Consider the following 20,579-nt stretch of genomic DNA (forward strand, 5'->3'; position numbering starts at 1 on the left):
CTGCACAAACCATCACCTCATCTAGCCTGAGACCAGAAGATCTATATGGTACCTTGAAGACCAGCCACCACTGATCATTTTTACTGAGATCACAATAGAGTGACCCCAATAAAATGGAGGAAAAGTATAAAGCAGATCTCAAATTCTTAAAATATATGTAGATGATAGATAGATAAAACTAACTGAAACAGTAATATAAGAGGACTCCCTGAGATTATAAGCCTGATACATTTTAAAAATTATTTTATTGGGGGCTCGTACAATTCTTATCACAATCCATACATATATCCATTGTATCAAGCATATATGTACATTTGTTTTTATCATTATTCTCAAAACATTTGCCTTCTACCTGAGCCCTTAATATCAGCTGCTCATTTTCTCCCTCCCTCCACACCCCTCCCTATGAACCCTTCATATTTCATAGATTATTATTATTTTGTCATATGTTACACTGTCTGCTGTGTCCCCCCACCCTCTTCTCTGCTGTCCATCCCCCAGGGAGGAGGCTATATGTAAATTCTTGTAGTTGGTTCCCCCTTTCTACCCCACATTCCCTCCACCCTCCAGGAATCGCCACTCTCACCACTGGTCCTGAAGGAGTCATCTGTCCTGGGCTCACTGTGTTTCCAGTTGCTATCTGTACCAATGTACATCCTCTGGTCTAGTCAGATTTGTAAGGTAGAATTGGGATCATGATAGTGGGGGGAGAAAGCATTTAAGAACTAAAGGAAAGTTGTCTGTTTCATCATTGCTACCCTGCATCATGACTGGCTGATCACCTCCCCACAACCCTTCAGTAAGGGGGTATCCAGTTGCTTACCGATGGGCTTGGAGTCTCCACTCTGCACTCACCCACATTTACAATGGTATAGTTTTTGTTCCTTGATGCTTGATACCTGATCCCTTCTACAGCTCATGGTCACACAGGCTAGTGTGCTTCTTCCATGTGAGCTTTGTTGCTTCTGAGCTAGATGGCCACTTGTTTACCTTCAAGCCTTTAAGACCCCAGACACTATATGTTTTGATAGCTGGGCACCATCAGCTTTCTTCACCACATTTGTTTATGCGCACATTTTTCTTCAGCAATCGTGTCAGAAAGGTGTGCATCCTGGAATGCCAATTTAATAGAACAAAGTGTTCTTGCATTGAGTAAGTGCTTACGTGGAGGCCCAATGTCCATCTTCTGCCTTAATACTAAACCTATAAATATATGCATGTAGATCTATTTCCCCACACTCATATAAATATATTTATATATGCATATTCCAGTCTTTATACCTCTATAAATAGCCTTTGTCACCTAGTTCTTTTCTCTATTTCCTTTTACTTTCCTTGTGTCCCACTATCATGCTCAACCTTCATTTGGGTTTCAGTAACTTCTTTTGGTCACATTGCCCTTGCTGAATCCCTACCAGGCCTCTCACACCCTTAGAATAATAAATTAATTAAAAGAAAAAATTTTTAAAGAAAGAAAAGCCTGTAAATAGATCAGGGTCTGATTTTTGATCTCTAGGCATGTCCTTCAGTCAGGTCTGATGGGGTACCATGCTCTGACCCCAGAGTCTGTCCTTTGTACTCCCTCAGGGGCTCCTGCTCTGCTTCCACGGTTGCTCTGCTGCATGCTTTTAGTGGTTTGCCTCGCTGTCACAGGGTCAGCCTGGGCCAGTCCCAACACTGAGTCTCCAGTGTTGTCCCCCTTAGGACCCTGGGCCATTAAGGTAATGGTATCAGCCATATTGTCCACTCTGTTCATTGGCTGTTCAGAGTGGGGACATCATCCTCCAGGCCTGGTGGGCCGGGATGTGCTCCACTCTCTCTTCCACCCACTTAATTTGCTCCCAATTGCTCTGATAAGACATGCCTCTCTCCCCTAGCTGCAGCTTCAGTGCCGTCCTCTCAAGTAAATTCTTCTGGGGGGAGGGGCAGTTGTCCACATAACTGGTATGAGGGCCGAGCCCTCAGGCCCCTCCACTGGCTCCCCACTCCTTGCCAGCTCGCTGCCTGGCACTGGCTTTAAATCTGGTCTCTCTTTCCTTGTGGAGGCACAAATAATACCCTCCCCTTGGGTGGGTCAGTGCCCTATTCCCCCACCACACACCTTTTTTTTTCTTTCCCCTTTCCTCCCTCCCCGCCCCCTTTTTAGTTAGCTACCATATGTATCCCTGGACTTGGTCTGGCTCCTGCCATACTACCTGGACCTCACCCCTGGAGTGTTTGTATACAGTAACTTTTTCCCTGTGCCCCTTTTGCACTTATCTTTCTGTTCTCTCATATATATATATATATATATATATATATATATATATATATATATATATATATATATATATATATATACTAACCTCAGCAGACTCATGTTATACTTGTCCTTTTGTGCTTGGTTTACTTCACTTAGCATAATTTCCTCCAGTTCTTCCCATACTGCGATATGCTTTATGCGTTCATCACTGCTTTTTAGTGATGTATAGTACTCCATTGTATATATGTACCACAGTTTTTTAATCCATTCGTCATTTGATGGGAATTTGGGTTTTTTTCAACTCCTTGCAATTGTGAACTGTGCCGCAATGAACATTGGAGCACAGATGTCTGGCCGTGGTTTGTTTCTTGCCTCTTCTGGGTATATGCCCAGTAGGGGGATTGCTGGGTCGTATGGTAGCTTTATTTCCATGTTTGAGAAATCACCAAATCGATTTCCATAGTGGTTGTATATAACTGTAGGCCCACCAGCAGTGGATGAGAGTTCCTATCACACCACAGCCCCTCCAACACTTGTTGCTTTCTGATTTTTTGAATTGGGTTATCTTTGAGGGTGTTAGGTTTTATCTCATAGTTGTTTTGATTTGCATTTCTCTTACAGCTAGTGATCAGGAACATTTTCTCATACATTTATTGCCCATGCGGATTTTAAACTCTGTGAACCTTTTGTGCAGGTTCTTTGTCCACCTTCTCAGTGGGCAATTAGTTTTTCTCTTATTGTAAGCTTGCAAGTATTGTAGAATTTAGTAATAAGGCCTTTGTCTAATGTGTCATTTCTAAAGATATTTTCCCAGTCGGTGGACTCTCTTATTACTCTCTTGGTGAATTCTTTCGATGTACACAGGTGTCTTATCTTCAGTATATCCCACTTGTCTATTTGCAACTCCTCTGTATTTGTAGCCTTCCCTATTTCTGATAGCCTATGTATTCCCTGTGCCAAGGTTCTCAGGTTTGTCCCAATTCCCTCATTGATGGCCCTAATTATTTGGGGTTTTATCTCAAGGTCTGTGATCCACCTTTCGTTTATTCTTGTGCATGGAGTGAGGTAAGAGTCTTGCTTCATTTTTCTGCAGGTAGATGTCCATTTTTTCCAGCACCATTTATTGAAGATGGCAGTTGATTCCCATTTAATTTGGAGGAGGGGCTTACCAAAGATCAGTTACCTGTATGCTGATGTTTTTATTTCTGGGCCTTCAGCTTTTTTTCATTGGTCTAAATATCTGTCATTATTCTAGTACCACACTGTTTTGACTACTCTGGCCATATAGTACATGCTAAAGTCAGGTAGAGCAAACCCTCCCACTTTTTCCATCTTCTTGAGGAGTTCTCTGCTAATTCTGGGCTTCTTCCCCCTCCATATGAAGTTGGTAAACTGTTTTTCAACTTCTTTGAAGAAGGATGGTAGTATTCATATCAGGATAGCATTGAACTTATATAGTGCCTTGGGCAGAACTGACGTCTTTACTATATTGAGTCTGTCAATCCACAAGCATGGGATATTCTTCCATTTGTTGAGGTCACTCTTGATTTCTTGTACTAGTGTTTTATAATTTTCCTCATACAAATCTTTTGCTTTTTTAGTCAGGTATATCCCTAGGTATTTCAATTTGTGTTTGGCTATTACAAAGGGTACTCCCTTTTTATTTGTCTCTTCTGTGATCTTGTCTGATGTGTAGAACAGTCCAATAGACTTCTGTTTGTTTATTTTGTATTCTGCTACTCTGCCATATTCCTCTATTGCTTCCAACACTCCACTTGTGGATTTTAAGGGATCTTCGATATATAGAATCGTATAGTCTGCGAATAATGATAATTTCACATCTTCCTTTCCCAGCTGAATACCTTTAATATATTTCCTTTGTTTTATGTTGTTAGCTAGGACCTCCAGTTCGATGTTAAATAGGGGTGTGGACAAGGGGCATCCTTGTCTGGTCCCCTTTGTCAGTGGAATATTTTTCATCTTTTCTCCGTTAACTACCACATTGGCTATTGGTTTTTCATATATGGCTTGTATAATATTGAGGAATTTTCCTTCTATTCCTATATTCTTGAGTGTCTTAAACAGGAATGCATGTTGGATGTTGTAGAATGCTTTTTCCGCATCTATCGATATTATCATGTGGTTCTTATCATTTTTCCTGCCAATATGGTGAATAATGCTGATGGTCTTTCATATGTTGAACCATCCCTGCATCCCTGGTATGAATCCCACTTGGTCAAGGTGAATTATTTTTTTTAATATGCTTTTGTATTCTATTGGCCAGTATTTTGTTAAGGATTTTTGAATCAATGTTCATTAGAGATATTGGCCTATTGTTCTCGATTCTTGTGACATCTTTGCCCACTTTAGGTATGAGAGTTATACTAGCTTCATAGAAAGAGGTTGGGAGTTTTCCGTCTTTTTCTATGTTCTGGAAGAGTTTGTATAGGATTGGTGTCAGTTCTTCCCTGAATGCTTGGTAAAATTCTCCTGTGAAACCATCTGGCCCCAGGGGATTTTTTTGTTGGTAATCCTTTGATTACCTTGTCTATTTCTTCCATTGCTATGAATCTGTTGAGGTTCTTGACTTCCATCTGGGATAGTCTAGAGAGGGATTAAGTTTCCAAGTATTTGTCCATATCTTCCAAATTGTTGAATTCGTTATAGACCTTCACAGTACTGTGTAATTATCCTTTTGATTTCATTAGGATTCATTGTAATGTCCCCTGTTTCATCCCTCATCCTTGCAAATTTCATTTGTTCCTTCCTTTCTTTGGTTATGTTTGAAAGAGGTCTGTCAATTCTATTAATTCTTTCAAAGAACCAACTTTTAGTGGCATTAGTTTTCTTTTTTCCCCTCTCCTGTATCTTGGCTCTGATTTTTATTATATCTATCCTCTTGCTATTAGTAGGGTTGTTTTGTGGACTCTGCTCTAATTGGTGCAAGTCTTGTGTTAGCATATAATCCATGAGTCTCTCTTCTTTTTTAATGTGTGCATTTATTGCTACCAGCCTTCCTCTGATAAATGCTTTTGCGGTATCCCACAGGTTTTGGTATGTCGTATTTTCATTCTCCTTGGTTTCTAGAAACTTCCCGATTTCATCTCTGATCTGGGTCAATACCCACTCCTTTTGCAATAGGAAATTGTGCATCCTCCAATTGTTTGCCCTTGTTTTCTTCACTGCCCTTCTGTTAATTTCCAGCTTTATGGCACAGTGATTGGAGAAATATGTCTGCGTAACCTCTATGTGTTTGAATTTACTGAAGTTCGAGTTGTGTCCCAGGATGTGGTCTATTTTTGAATATGTGCCATGTGGACTTGAAAAGAACATGAATTAATTTGCATGTGGATGGAAAGCTCTGAAAATATCTATCAAGTTAAGTTGTCAACTTGTTCTGTTTAGAGTTGTAGCCTCCTTGTTGAGTTTCTTTCCCAATGATCTGTCTTTTTCAGAGAGTGGTGTATTAAAGTCACCAACTATACTTGTTGAGCCTGTGATCTCTTTTTTCATTTTTTGGAGTGTTTGATTTACAAATTTTGCAGGTCTCTTGTTAGGTGAATATATGTTTACTATGCTCACTGGTTCTTGGGCTATTGTTCTCTTGAGCATTATATAGTGCCCTCCTTGTCTCTTATTATGGCCTGTATCTTGAGGTCAATTTGGTCAGATATTAAAATCACTACCCCTGCTTTTTTTTCCCATTACCATTTGCTTGGCATATTTCTCTCCAACCTTTCATTCTCAACCTGTTTTTGTCTGCAAACTTGAGATAGGTCTCCTGGAGGCAGCAGATTGATCGGTTATGTTTCGTAAGCCAGTCTGTTAGCCTCTGCCTTTTAATGCCTGAGTTCAGGTCATTGATATTCAGTGTTGTTATATCCATCTGTGGACTCTGTGATGTCATATTGTACCTTTTGTGTTGGATATTTTCCTATCTACCTATATTATCCCCTTGTGTTGTGTGTGTGGTTTATGTTTGCCTTCTTTCCACTATTGAGCTGATGCTATCCTGGGGGCCGTTTCCTCTTTGTTGCCCTATGGGTGGAATTGTTCTATGTGATGGTCTCTTATTTGCCCTCGGTGAGTGTTGATCTTCTGCCCATACTGGATCGGCAAGGATCTTTTGTAGGGCTGGGTTTCTTTTTATGTATTATTTGAGGTTTACCTTGTTTAGGAAGACTCTTACTTCTCCATCTAGCTTAATAGATAATTTGGCTGGGTAAAGTATTCTTGGGTTTGCATTGTAGGGCCTTGGGAGTTAGGCTGGGGATGCACCCACTGTTTGTAGGGGAGAACCCCCTGATGCTTGGTGTGTGGAAGAAGACTGGTGTGAATTCCCCAGCTCCTTGCCAAGCCAATAAATGTGGGTGGGAGCTCCCCCAGTTGGGCCTTCACAGTTGTCCTAGGCAGAGGGGAGTGACCTGGAGGCCACTAGTGGCTTGTAACAGGAAAGAGAAAGAAAGGAGAAGAAAAACAGAGAAAGAGGAAGACACAGACTGGAGCAACAATGCCAAGCAAAATGAAACTGACACCCACTCACACACACACACACACACAACTAAAATGCACAGAGTAAACAAAGTGAAAATGATAAAAAAGAAAAAGAAAGGAGAGAGAGAAGGAGGAAATAAAGAATAAAGAGATAGCTCATCCCTGACTGTTTGAATGTGGGGTCAGGGGGGTTTAGACCTTGCCCCACAATGGCAGGTTGGTGTGCCCTTTTAATGCTGAGACCCAGTAGTACTGGGCAGAATTGCCCTAGTTGATGAGATCGCCTTAGAGGTCTGATGGCGTTTTCCTCAGCAGTGCAGTGTGCTGTAGATGTTTGTCCCAGCTCTCTTGTGTGGTGTACACCACTCCCATGGAGGGCAGGCTGGAGTTCCTCCTGTGATTTGGGTTGATTTGCCCTAAGCAGAGGGTAGTGGCCTGGAAGCCAGTAGTGAAATATGATAAGAGAGAGTGGGAGAGAAGAGAAGAAAGAGGGGAAAATAAAAAATAGAGGGAAAAATCAGAAAGAGGAAAAAAACCAACACAAATGAGCTCATTGAGATTGACTGCGGTGGGAAAGATAGAAGGGCTAATGAATAGAGGGAGAAGAAATAGAGTAGTAAGTAAGGAGATAACTGAGACTTGATCACCTGTCAGTGAGGTTGGAGGAGTTCCATCTCTTCCTCAAAGTAGCGGGGTGGTGTACCCATTTGATGTAGTGTTCCACAGATGCTGTGTGGGATTACTTTCAAAGGTATAATTGCATCCATGGCCAGGCATCAGTTGAGCGCTTGAGTTCACTGGTGTACCTGCCTTGTGCTGTATGTAGCACTCTACATTTTTAAAACCTAGAATCAGGCTTATCCACTGAGATTATCTTTTAGTGAAATAGGAGAGTGGCACGCAAAAGGATATATATTGACTGTAAGATTGGTGCTTTACTGAAAACTATCTGTATAAGACAAACGGTCAAAAGTTACTCAAAAGCAAAAGTGGGAAAATAAAGGTCTAGGAACAAGAGTACTGGAGAGGGAAAAATAGATGACAAAAAAGGAGAATGTTGACACCTTGTGATGAATATAGCTAATGTCACTTAACAATTGGTGCAGACATTATAAAATGGATACCTAACTTGCTGCATAAAAATTTACTAAAAATTCAAGAAACTGTTACTTTAGAACAACAAAGCCCTAATCGAATGGTTCTACTCTACGGTGTCACTATGAACCAAAATAAATTCAACACAAAATGTTTGCCTTTTGTATTTTAATTTGGGGGATTTTTTTGGTTTTATTATGGTTTGGTTTTGTGAGTGTGTGTGGTGAGGGGGTGGGGGCTGTGGCCATAGTTGTCATTTTTGAAATAGCACTGAAGAAATACTAAATTAATTTGGGATAATTAAGAAGCCAATCCTTAGAAAAGAGAAATAATTTCTGCTTCCAAACGTTCTTTTTTTTTTTTTCTTCTTTTACATTTTATTAGGGACTCAAACAACTCTTACCACAATCCATACATATACATACATCAATTGTATAAAGCACATCCATACATTCCCTGCCCCAATCATTCTCAAGGCATTTGCTCTCCACTTAAGCCCCTTGCATCAGGTCCTCTTTTTTCCACCCCCCTCCCTCCCCATTCTCCCCTCCCTCATATGCCCTTGGTAATTTATACCTCGTTATTTTGTCATATCTTGCCCTATCCGGAGTCTCCCTTCCCCCCTTCTCTACTGTCCCTCTCCCAGGGAAGAGGTCACATGTGGATCCTTGTAATCAGTTCCCCCTTTCCAACCCACTCACCCTCCACTCTCCCAGCATCGTCCCTCGCACCCTTGGTCCTGAAGGTATCATCCACCCTGGATTCCCTGTACCTCCAACCCGCATATGTACCAGTGTACAGCCTCTGTCCTATCCAGCCCTGCAAGGTAGAATTCGGATCATGGTAGTTGGGGGGAGGAAGCATCCAGGATCTGGGGGAAAGCTGTGTTCTTCATCGATACTACCTCACACCCTAATTAACCCATCTCCTCTCCTAAACCCCTCTATGAGGGGATCTCCATTGGCCGACACTTGGGCCTTGGGTCTCCACTCTGCACTTCCCCCTTCATTTAATATGATATATATATACATATATACACATACATATATACATATACACATATATACACATACATACACACACTTATATCTTTTTTTTTTTGCATGATGCCTTATACCTGGTCCCTTGGGCACCTCGTGATCGCACTGGCCGGTGTGCTTCTTCCATGTGGGCTTATTTGCTTCTGAGCTAGATGGCCGCTTGTTCACCTTCAAGCCTTTAAGACCCCAGACACTATCTCTTTTGATAGCCGGGCACCATCAGCTTTCTTCACCACATTTGCTTATGCACCCATTTGTCTTCAGCGATCCTATCATGGAGGTGTGCAGTCAATGGTATGATTTTTTGTTCTTTGATGCCTGGTAACTGATCCCTTTGGGACCACTCGATCACACAGGCTGGTGTGTTCTTCCATGTGGACTTTGTTGCTTCTGAGCTAGATGGCCGCTTGTTTATCTTCAAGCCTTTAAGACCCCAGTCACTATCTCTTTTGATAGCCGGGCACCATCAGCTTTCTTCACCACATTTACTTGTTCACCCACTTTGGCTCCAGCCGTTGTGTCGGGAGAGTGAGCATCATAGAGTTCCAATTTAATAAAAGAAGGTATTCATGCATTGAGGGAGTGTCTTCCAAACGTTCTTATGAGAGGCAAATAAAATCTGTCAGGGGTTATTCAGACCTTCTGTCTTCACGATGCTAGATGATAGTGGCCAATATTTAAAAAACTTAAAAAGCAAAAAACTCACTGCCATCAAATTAATGCTGACTCAATGCAATCCTATCAGACAGGGTTGAACTACGCCTGTGAGTTTACGGAAACTCTCTCTGGGTAGAAAGCCCTGTCTCACTCCAGAGGAGCGACTAGTGGTTCTTAACTGCTGACCTGGCAGCCAGCAGTCCATTACGTAACCACTATGCCAGTGGGGCTGGAGGAGAGGTTAACAGTCAACAAAAAGATACTCTGAAGAAGCTTACATTACATCTTGTAAACAAATTAAGATGGGATCATTTTAGAAGACAAATGACAAAAAGGCCATAAAACTAAGATTGGAGGAGACTTTGAGAGGGACTTAAGGAATGAGAGCTATGAGGTGGGACATAGGGGACAGAAGGCGAGAGGAGAATCCAGAGAATGTAGGTCCAGGCAAAGCAAACGGCGAGTTAAGTCCTCAGGACAGAAAGCACATACCTCCACCCTGCCCCCCCGAAACAGAATGAAAGCCGTGATGGCTGGAGCACAAAGAACAGGGAGGGAGGGGTGAGGCGACTTGGAGTGAGAGCGGGAAGCATGGAACTGAGATTACACAGCCTTGAGTCGGAGAAAGAAGTGATGCTTTATATTCAAGTGCAACAGACACCAGAGAGATGCTTGAAGAAAGGCTGTGTCGTGGCCCCTCTGGCTGCCGAGCGAAGAGGGTACGCAGCCCAAAGTGCATACTGGGCTGCAGTCCAGGAAAGCAAGCACGCTGCTTCAGGCCAGCATCGTAGCACTGAGGGGACTAGGTAGATCTTATAGATTTTACGGAAAAAGCTAAGAGGACTTATTGATTGTTTGCAGAGTGGGGGAAAGGTGAGGCAAAGGAGGAAGGGAAACTGTTAACGGGTTCATTGTGAAATTGCATTTGCTGAAATGGGCCATGGCGGTCTGCTTTAACCACTTTGAATTCAAAATATATCTTGCACACCTTAAATCTATATACTGAGCTGAATGGGTGTAGCAGAGAAGTTATTGCTGAGTTTACAAGTTCAGGAGTTCTATACAAATGTTACAGAGCTCTGGTGGGGTAGACCATTACACCGTGGGCTATGAGTCTCCTAGCCACCAGGTCAGCTCCGCAAGAGAAAGAGGAGATTTTACACCCCTGTGTAAACCCACAGGGGAAATTCTCAGAATTGTCATTTATCCAGTGGCAGCAGGGTGGATTGGGGTTTTAGACTAATAGAAAGGAGCCTTGTTGGCAAGATCAGTTAAGTATTGATTTGCTCACTGCAAAGTCAATGGCTCAAACCTACCCGCTGCTACAAAAGACAAAATTGAGGCTGTCTGCTCTTGTAAAGATCACAGTCTTTGAAACCCTATACATGGTCCTAGTGAGTCACCATGATTCAATAGCACTGATTTGGGGGTTATACAAAGGAAACTAGTAGGATAAACTGCCTTCATGTAATTTTACTGACAAAAGTGAGATGGAATATAGAAAAATGGGACATATCCTCAGTTTTGATACTCAGTTTATAGTACTTAGTCAAACCTATCCTGGCCACATGTCATTATTGCAAGTGCTCTATTATTCAATGTTTTATGTGTTTCTATTTATTTATACCCATTCTTAGTACTAAAATTAATTTGGAATGCTTTGATTAAATATAATACGTGCTGAGAATTTTCTACATATTATACTTGCATTTAACCTTGTTGATAACTCACCCAAACAACCAACTAATAATTGGACATTTGCTAATGGTAACTCATTTGTGGTTTGATCAGAACCTTGATCAAATAATTATTTAGAAAGTAATCAATATAATAAAATTAATTGGTTTAGTTAAAATGTTAATGATTTAAACAATATACCATGGGGAAAAGAATGAAACACTACTACCTTCTATTAGTATCAAAGTCAATATTTTCCAACGGAGGTTTGAATATAGAGCAATATTCCCTAGGGATACAAAAACCATAGGATAAACATTTTCCAGATGGTTTGTTTTCCTTTGACCCTTTGGAGCAGAAAAGAGTTGCATTTCTAACTTGAACACATACACACAAGCAGAATAGAAAAAAGAAGCCAAAATGTGCAGTGTTGCTGTAATTGTGAGGTGTCTTTGACTTGCTTCCAACTCACAGAGTGGGGTCCTATGTACAACAGAATGAAACACTGCCCAGGCCAGTGTCATCTTCACAAGTGTTGATTTGTTTGAGCTTGCAGGTGCAGCCTCTGTGTTCAATGTCAGTCTGTCATATTGCGGGTCTGTCTCTGTGTTCACTGATCCTCTGCATGACCAAGTGTGATGTCCTTCGCCCCGCAATGGTGTCTGCTGGCATGTCCAAAAAAATGTGGCACCACGTCTGGTCATCTTCGATTCTAAGGAGCACTCTGGCTAGCCATTTAAGTGTGATGCGCAGGTGCGCACATTCACTGTCATTTGTCCCTCAAGGTATTCTTGCTGCATGATTTAGGAGCACTGGCCTAAGTCCACCTTTACCCAACCCCACCGCCCGTAACGGAGAGCAGTTTTCTCTCGATAATGCAGAGCTATGAGGGGAATTCATTCAGATTTCATACCAGAGCTGAAGAAAGGTTTTGCAAGTTGGAGAAATCAAAATCCAAGTGGGTTGAAAACTCTAAGCAAACCTCCTAAGGATAGCTAGATTGTCATTAGGAGAGAGAAAGGGAAAAGAGACCAAACAGACTTTAAATTCCATGCTTGCCTGTAAGCCCACCCTGGCACTGCATGATATGCAGGGGTGCCCTTTTTTATTATTCAGCAGCAGGCGTTCAACTTAGAAGTGAACAAAGGCCAGGCATTTAGGGAGAGGAGACACCCAGACGCCGGCTTCACACAGGGCATGCTGCTCGCCGCTGGCTCTGGGGCTGAGCTGTCCTGCATCCTCTCTTGGTCTGTCCTTGCTCTGGGACTCACCTCTCTTTACACGCTGGAAGAAAGAAATAAACAGAAGAGAAGAGAGGAGGAAGGGGCAGTAGAAGGGAGTCGCCTGGCTTTTTTCCACGTACTTGAAGGATGAGCCCTCAAAGCGCGTTGCATTTTTCTACTCTGGGCTTCGGTAGGACCGGAGGAAATGAAAATGTGTCCAGGTTTTATTTATTTTGAAGAAAGACTATCTCTTAGCCTTACCTCATGGACTCAAATGCAAATACCAATGTCTTCGCTGGCAATCACCGTGTTAAAAATGCTACAGAGGACAGATGTTCTCTAACTAACAACAACAATACCAAAAAATATTTAAATATCAGTTTCCCATGCCCAAGTCAGATTCTGTGGGTTTTCCTCAGGATATACTCTATGTTGAAATCTTAATTCCTTGCCCCCAAACAATGATTCTATAAAGAAATCATTCTTTACGAAATTATACCTTCTTCTTTTGCAGCTAAGGTGCACAACCGGATTAATCATAATATAATATCATCACTGGACAACTCATGCTCCCCATTTATTATTATATTTATTCATTACTTACAAAAAATAAATGTGTAGACCTCACATGTGCGTGTGGGAAGAGCGTTGTCAAGGAATTTTGTCTTAGACACGTGTATTCCTAAACAATATGTTGGCTACATGATAACAGGGTGTCACATCATACATCATTTTCCAGAATTTGTGGTTTAATGTATCATTATGTTACTAGGATTCATTTAGGTTTTAGTGTACTGCTATAGTTTATTCATTTTTATTGCTTTGCAATATCCTCCAGAATAAATAAATACCTATTTGCTTTTCTTCATTTTCTACTCCATGGTCATTTTGTTGTTCCCAGTCTTTTTGTGATTATGGACAGCCCTGCTGTAAACATTCTCTTCATAAGTCCCTTTTGTAGAGCCAATGAGTTGAAGCTCTTTAGAGCCAGGTGAACCTGGTAGAGTGCCATGAGGCTCTCTTTATTTTGAACCAGCCCTGCCTGTATTCTCTGTGGGTGAGACCACAGTCCCGGCAAAGTAGGTTTATTCAACAAACTTCATATTCTCCTCAAGGAGAACCTTTAAAGAATAACTTAATATAGGTAAATTAGCCTTGTCTACCTACCACACATTATATTTTCAGCACACTGACAAAATGAAAATTCAGTTGGCTTTATAACTTGAATCATTTTAAAAAGTGAGGGAATTCCTCTAGACCTACCTCATGAGTGTGTGTCATGGTGTGTATCCCATGTGATTATTAGCAAATTCAGAATGGATTATTGATGCATGCAAATTGGTCACTTGAAAGTATTGAAATGTAAGTCCACATCTTCTTAGTTCAGGGGCAAATTGAGTGATTTTATTTAGTAGTTTTACACAAATGAGACACAAACAGTAAATTTACATGCCTATACACATGCATTATTCTGATGAAAATGATAACAGAACGTAGTTCTTCTCCTTGTCTAAAGACGTTGTTATTGTCCCAAGAACAAATAAATAGTGTGGGAAGAGATCGTGCAAGTAATAGCAATGGTAGTAGTTTTGTAGTAGTAGAAGTAGTGAAAGATGGCCATGATACCACTAGCTAACATTCTGTGCCCATTTACTATAGCTGAAGCATGCTCTAAGGTGCTTGTGTGCATTTAATAATTTGGTAAATATAATAATCCCAGGAAGATGCAGCCTTTTTCTTTTCATTTGCAAATGAAGACACCAAGGCACAGAAAGTCAAGCATCGTCCCCATTGCCCTGCTGCTAGGAAAGGATTGATCAAAAATAAAAGCAAAAAAACAACCAAACTGGATGTCATTGAATCGGTTCCGGCTCACAGTGGCCCTGTCAGCAGAGTAGAACTGCCTCTGTGGGTCTGTGAGACTAAAGCTTTAGGAGAATAGAAAGTCTCATCTTTCTTCCTCAGAGCAGCAGGTGGTTTCAAACAGCTCACCTTGCAGTTAGCTGCCCCATGAGCCCACTAGGCCACCAAGGCAGAGAGGTAGGACTCACTTCCTGGTAATCAGTCATTGTCACATCCTGATCCCATAGAAGTAGGGCAGTAGTTGATGATATGACAGGGTCTACTTACCCATCCTTGTGTCCAAAGATAAGTCAGATGCCACCTTAGTTTTCTCATCTGAAAAGCTATAGAAATGGCCCAGTTGATTTTTTTAATGTCCCTTCAAGCTGTGCTATTCTATACATGTAAGTCCCTGGCACAATGTGTCACTTATCACCGACTCTTTTGTTTAATCCTACTGTAATCCAAGTGATTTTATTTCATGTAGTTAGGAAAACATCCCTTACAAAATGCAGGTAAACCTAAGGTGCTGTACTTCACACAATCTCCATGGAAATTTTATAACTTGATAGATTACTCAAAAGTCGACTGGTTGGATGCAGATGTCCCCTTAAAGGGCCAGATAATGCTGAGTGTATTTTCTTATTATCTGGCTGTTAGTGATTAAAGGTTAGGCCCTGCCGTCTAGTTAGGCAACAAAGACGCCCTGAGGCTGCCCTAAAACAAACAATCTTACTCTATTTGCTCACTCATGGTCAACAGTTGTCTCCTGTGGTTACTATAAACCCGAGTTAATAGAAAGCATCTATAATGATCAGGTAAAACAGCAGTGCCTGAGGGGATGGGAGGACTGGTAGGGAGAGACCAAGGACAAGGTAATTGCAAGGAGTTACTGAAACCAGAAAGAAGGCTGAATATGGTAATGGGACAGGAGGAAAGCGTAAGGAAATAGAGGAAAGGAGTAGGAAGCAAAGGGCATACATAGAAGTCTAAATACAAACATGTACATAGGTAAATATATTTATGATTATGGGGAAAATAGACCTATGTCCATATATTTATAGTTTTAGTAGTAGGGTAGCAGGTGGACATTGGGCCTCCTCGTGCACACTCCCTCAATACAATAGCACCTTGCTCACCTAATCAGTCATTCCATGATACCCACCTTTGCGACATGATCGCTGAAGAGAGACATGTGCATAAGTAAACATGGTGAAGAAAGCTGATGGTGCCTGGCTATCAAAAAGATATAGTGTCTGGGGTCTTAAAGGCTTGAAGGCAAACAAGCGGCCATCTAGCTCAGAAGTAACAAAGCCCACAGAGAAGAAGCACACAGCCTAAGTGAACATGAGGTGTTGAAGGGATCAGGTAGCAGACACCAAAGAACAAAAACCATCATTGTGTGATCACCTTCCCCACATAAATGCCAAAGAGGAATGTGTGCATAAGTAAGTGTGGTGAAGAAGGCTGATGGTGCCCGGCTATTGAGAGATATAGTGTCTGTGGACTTAAAGGCTTGAAAGTAAATAAGCGGCCATCTAGCCCAGAAGCAACAAAGCCCACATGGAAGCAGTACACCAACATGTGTGATCATGAAGGGCCGAGGGGACCAGGTTTCAAGCAACAAAGGCGGGGGGAAAAATCATATCATCTTGAATGAGGGGAGTGTGTGATGGGGACCCAATGCCCATCTGTAGACAGCTGGACATCCCCTGCAGAGGGGTAGTGGGGAGGAGATGAGTTACTCAGGGTTCAGTGTAGCAACAATGAAACTCACAGCCTTCCTCTAGTTCTTGAATGCTTCCTCGCCCTACCCCCCACCCCCAATTATCAGATCAGATCCCAATTCTACCTTGCGGTCCTGGTTAGACCAGAGGATGCACAGCGGTGCCGTAGAGATCTGGAAACACAGGGAATCTAGGACGGATGAACCCCTCAGGACCAGCGGTGAGAGTGGTGACACAGGGAGGGAAGGGGTGTAGAAAGGGGGAACCGATCTCAGGGATCTACATGGGGGATGGGCAACACGAAAGTGGGTGAGGGCAGATGGCGGACAGTGTAAGATAGAATAGAGTAATAATTTATAAGTTATTAAGGGTTCGTGAGGGAGAGGGGAGCAGGGAGGGAGGGAGAGGGAAAAAAGGAAAATGAGCTGATTCCAGGAACCCAAGTGGAAGGCGAATTTTGAGAATGACAAGGGCAACGAATGTATAAGGGTGCTTTACTCAATTGATTTATATATGGATTGTGATAAGAGTTGTATGAGCCCCAATAAAATGATTTATTAAATAAATAAATAAACAACTAACTAACTAAATAAATAAAAGAATTTTTTTAAAAACCAGCGGTGTCAAACTGGTGGCCCATGGGCTGCATGCTGCCCCCAAGGTAATATTTTGTGACCGGCGATGCTCTGAAATGAAAATAGAAAAAAATCGTTACGAAGAAAATAGTGCTTAGGGGAGACCAAGGCAATGCTGTACACATAATTCCCCATTAACCCTTTAACTGCCAAATACAAGTATACACGTGGCCCTGTGCCTTTGCTGGGGGCCTGTGGATGTGTACAAATGCGCTGATTCAGCTCCGGTGACGTTTGGAAGCGATATGTCTGCTACTCTCAGTGTCATGTAATGTACACAGATCCCAATAGCAAAAAGCTTAGAAAGAGCATCTGGGTTGTGTTGTTGTGAATCAGACCTAGCGGCAGTACTATTCACATTTTTAGAGGGAAGCGATTATGATTGTGCAACACGTGTGTCAGCTGCCCAACATTTTGTGTTTTTTATTAGTTACTTTGTTATATTTTCCGGTCACAACATAAGAGGTATGTGAAAACTAGTAGGAGGAAAGAGCTGGCAAGTTTCAGGTAAAAAAAGAATAATTATAGTTTTACAAATACATTAAAAAATAAACATTGAAATAAAAGCAATTATATAGTGCTTTAATTATCCTGAATATTATATTATCCTGAATAACATATTCCTGAATCCTCACTTCAAAATATAAATTTAACAAAAATTGTAAATGTGATGTGGCCCGTGTGCATCTCTCCTGTTGCACCAAATGGCCCGCGTTTTAATTGAGTTTGACACGCCCGATGCAAAACATTCATGTAAATGTAAGACGGTTGACATAAAGCCTCTGTCACTCCCTAAAGAGTAACTTTCAAGGCAAAGGCTTACATGACTTATGTCCTCCGGTTTCAAACAGGACATGCACTGCTGTGGGGTCTCTTCACTGATAAACTTTCTAAATAAGAGCTTCTCTTTCTTTCTCTGACTTGGAGGAAGTAAACTGGCTGCGAGGCTCCAACTTAAAACGCTTGCATGTCAGGGAGCACTACTAAAATTCTCTCTTGACTTAAAATAGTTATGTGAAAGCAAAGTTGTGTACTTGAACATACATGGACACACATCGTGCACAGGGAGCAGCCCGCACCAGCACAGCAAAGTTGCTAAGCTATGCCATCCACAAAGGATGATGTCTGATTGTGCCCCAGAAGGAAGGAGGCTGAGATGTCAATAGAAGATGGCTCTTACTCACTGGCAGCTAGTGGATGCCAACTCATAACAGCCCTACAGGGAAGAATAGACCCGACTTGGTGGGTTTCGGAGACCTTACATTGTTATGGGAGTTGAAAGCCTCATGTCTCTCCCACGGAACTGCTGGTGCTTTTGAACTGCTGCCTGTGGAGTTAGCAGCCCAAAGCTTAGTCCCCTACATCACCAGGGATGTTTTAAGCCTCCCAATAGATCAGGGAAGACAGCCCCGGAGTGCGAAGGATGTGTCTGGAGAGCATCTATGGAACCCATTGAAGGAGCCCATTGAAACACAAAACACTCTGCCATCCAGTTGATGTCAACGCGTAGTGATCCCTGTGAGTCTGAGACAGTTAACTGTTTACCACAGTAGGAAACTCCGTCTTTCACCCCAAGTAGCCTGGGATGGTTTTGAACTACCGACTGCAGATCGCAGCTCAATGCATAACCACTCCACCCCCAGGAAACCCTCCATGGACCGTGGAAAGCGATGAGTCCTGCATGTTGGAGAGTCAGTATTTAGAACTCAGTTCCATAGGCAGATTTGCACTGCGTGGCTGTGGAAAGCCCCCAGCTGTGGAATCTGGGACATGCAAACTCTATTTATGTGCAGAGCTGCTAATCCCTGGTCCCAGCTCTGCTCAAATCTGTAGAAACACTTGGTCTCTAAAGGCAAGTCCTCGTAAATCTCTCCTTGTCAAAGGATTTAGTTCACTGATTGTCAGCCATGAGCTACTTCATAAAACAACTCACACAGGAATAGAGCCTTCTGCTCTGTCTTTGGATGGGAGCTTGTTACACTAGATAACCTTTTAATGACTGTAGTGCATTTTAACTTGGCTCCAGAGAGAGATGATAAAAAGAAAGGAACCTCTTCCCTTAATGCTCTGTTTGTGTTCATCTTGCAACTACGGAGGTAACTGAGAAAGGAGAGATGGGGGTTGCTTTTGACTCTGAAATAGCAGGGCCCGATAACAGAGAAGCAGCGCAGGTGCTCCATCAAGGAGGAGGCACGACATGGCTTAAGGAGGCCACGAGCATCAGAAAGATCCAGTGATAAAAGGGAAGGGGATACCAAACGCACAGCAGGGATGTGTTTAACACCTGTATGTGGCTGAGATGATATTTTTATTTTCTGGTGCCCTTTGTGGTGATTGGCCTCATTTTAATTCATAGAAATTAATATTCAGAGAAAGAATGTTGGTTAAAGGGGCACATTTGATGAAGCTTTTTTATTATTATTATTAATGGAGGCGGTATGCCTCCTCTCTCCTGAATTATGAGATTACAGGAAGATATTCTCTCTGAAGAAAGCACCGAGCAAGCACAATTATTGACAGAATTTTAAAGAGACTGAAGCAAAGTATTTTGCTTATGAATGCCAAATGAAAGTTCTAAGAACCCAGAAAAGACAGTCCCTTAAGTCTGGGACTTGAGGTTCTATAACATTAAATAGTTCCCCAGATGCATAATAAAAAAAATAAAATCAAAATTCTAGATGTGAGTTCATTTTCATGAGGAATAGCTACATGACATCCACATAAGTGTGTCTCAAATGAAAATATACAGTTTTACCTTCCCGTAGATCAAATTTCTTTCTTTAGAACAATTTCATTAGCCCTTCATCCACATGTCACACAATTCAATAGCTCCATCCTGTCCAGAGAGTTGCACAATCATGACCACAATCAATTTTAGGACCTTTTCTTCTTCTTGGTACTCATTGTTATCAGTGTTATTATTTTAATCGTGGCAAAAATATACACAACAAAACATACAGCTCAACCACTTCCGCATGCACAATTCAAGGCCATAGACAATACCTTTCATGCTCTACAACCATTATTCATATCCTTATCCAAATTATTCCGCCACCATGAACATAAATTGAGTGTCCCATAAACAAAATCTCTTCCTCCTTCACCCATGGTAACCCAAGGTCATCTTTGGGTAGCCCAAGGTCATCTTTGGTTTTTGTTTTGATTTTTTTATTCATTTTCTTGAAATAAAATTCCATATATGATACATTTCCATAGCTGTCACTTTTTTAAAGAGTTGTATCTACATCATCAGAGTCAGATCTAGGGCTCCCTCCCACCTCCCACAGTCATTGTTTGCTCCCCAATTCTCATCACCTTCACTTCCCCCTGTCCCTGATGAACCATCGAATCAGTCCTTATCTCTAGACATCTCTCTTTCTGTGCTTCAGAAACCTGGAAGCCCCATAGAAACAATAAAATTCAAAAACAAAGAGAAATAAGAAAATAATAATAATAATATAAAGATTAAAAACAGAGTAAGAAAGAAAAGCCAGAGAAGAAATTTCTGTTGTGGAACAAGTCAGAAATATTTGAGCCAAGAGCAAATTCAGGTTGGGTCCAGAGGAATGTCAACTGACCAAACATCATATTATACCGTGGTCCAATCCACCAGAATCTAGTTCATGATAACTTCTGTCTGATAGGAAATCTGTTTGATTCCCTCACCTGTGGCCAGAGGGGATCTGCCAAAGGCTTGAACTGTCTAGAGACACTCTGCAGATAGATGTTGGGCTCTCACTGTCCTCCACAGCCTTCTACAAAGTGGGCATTCACGATTTAACCTCTGATACTTTTCCCTTTATCAGATTTGGATTTTGTGATCATCATCTTTGGATCACGCAGACTGGTGTGCTTCGTCCATGTGGACTTAGCTGCCACCTCACTTAGATGACTGCTTGTTTGAACACAAGCCTTTAAGAACCCAGTTCTGTTATTCCAATTTGTAG

Source organism: Tenrec ecaudatus, chromosome 4, assembly GCF_050624435.1.
Source record: "Tenrec ecaudatus isolate mTenEca1 chromosome 4, mTenEca1.hap1, whole genome shotgun sequence".
Classification (NCBI taxonomy): Eukaryota; Metazoa; Chordata; class Mammalia; order Afrosoricida; family Tenrecidae; genus Tenrec; species Tenrec ecaudatus.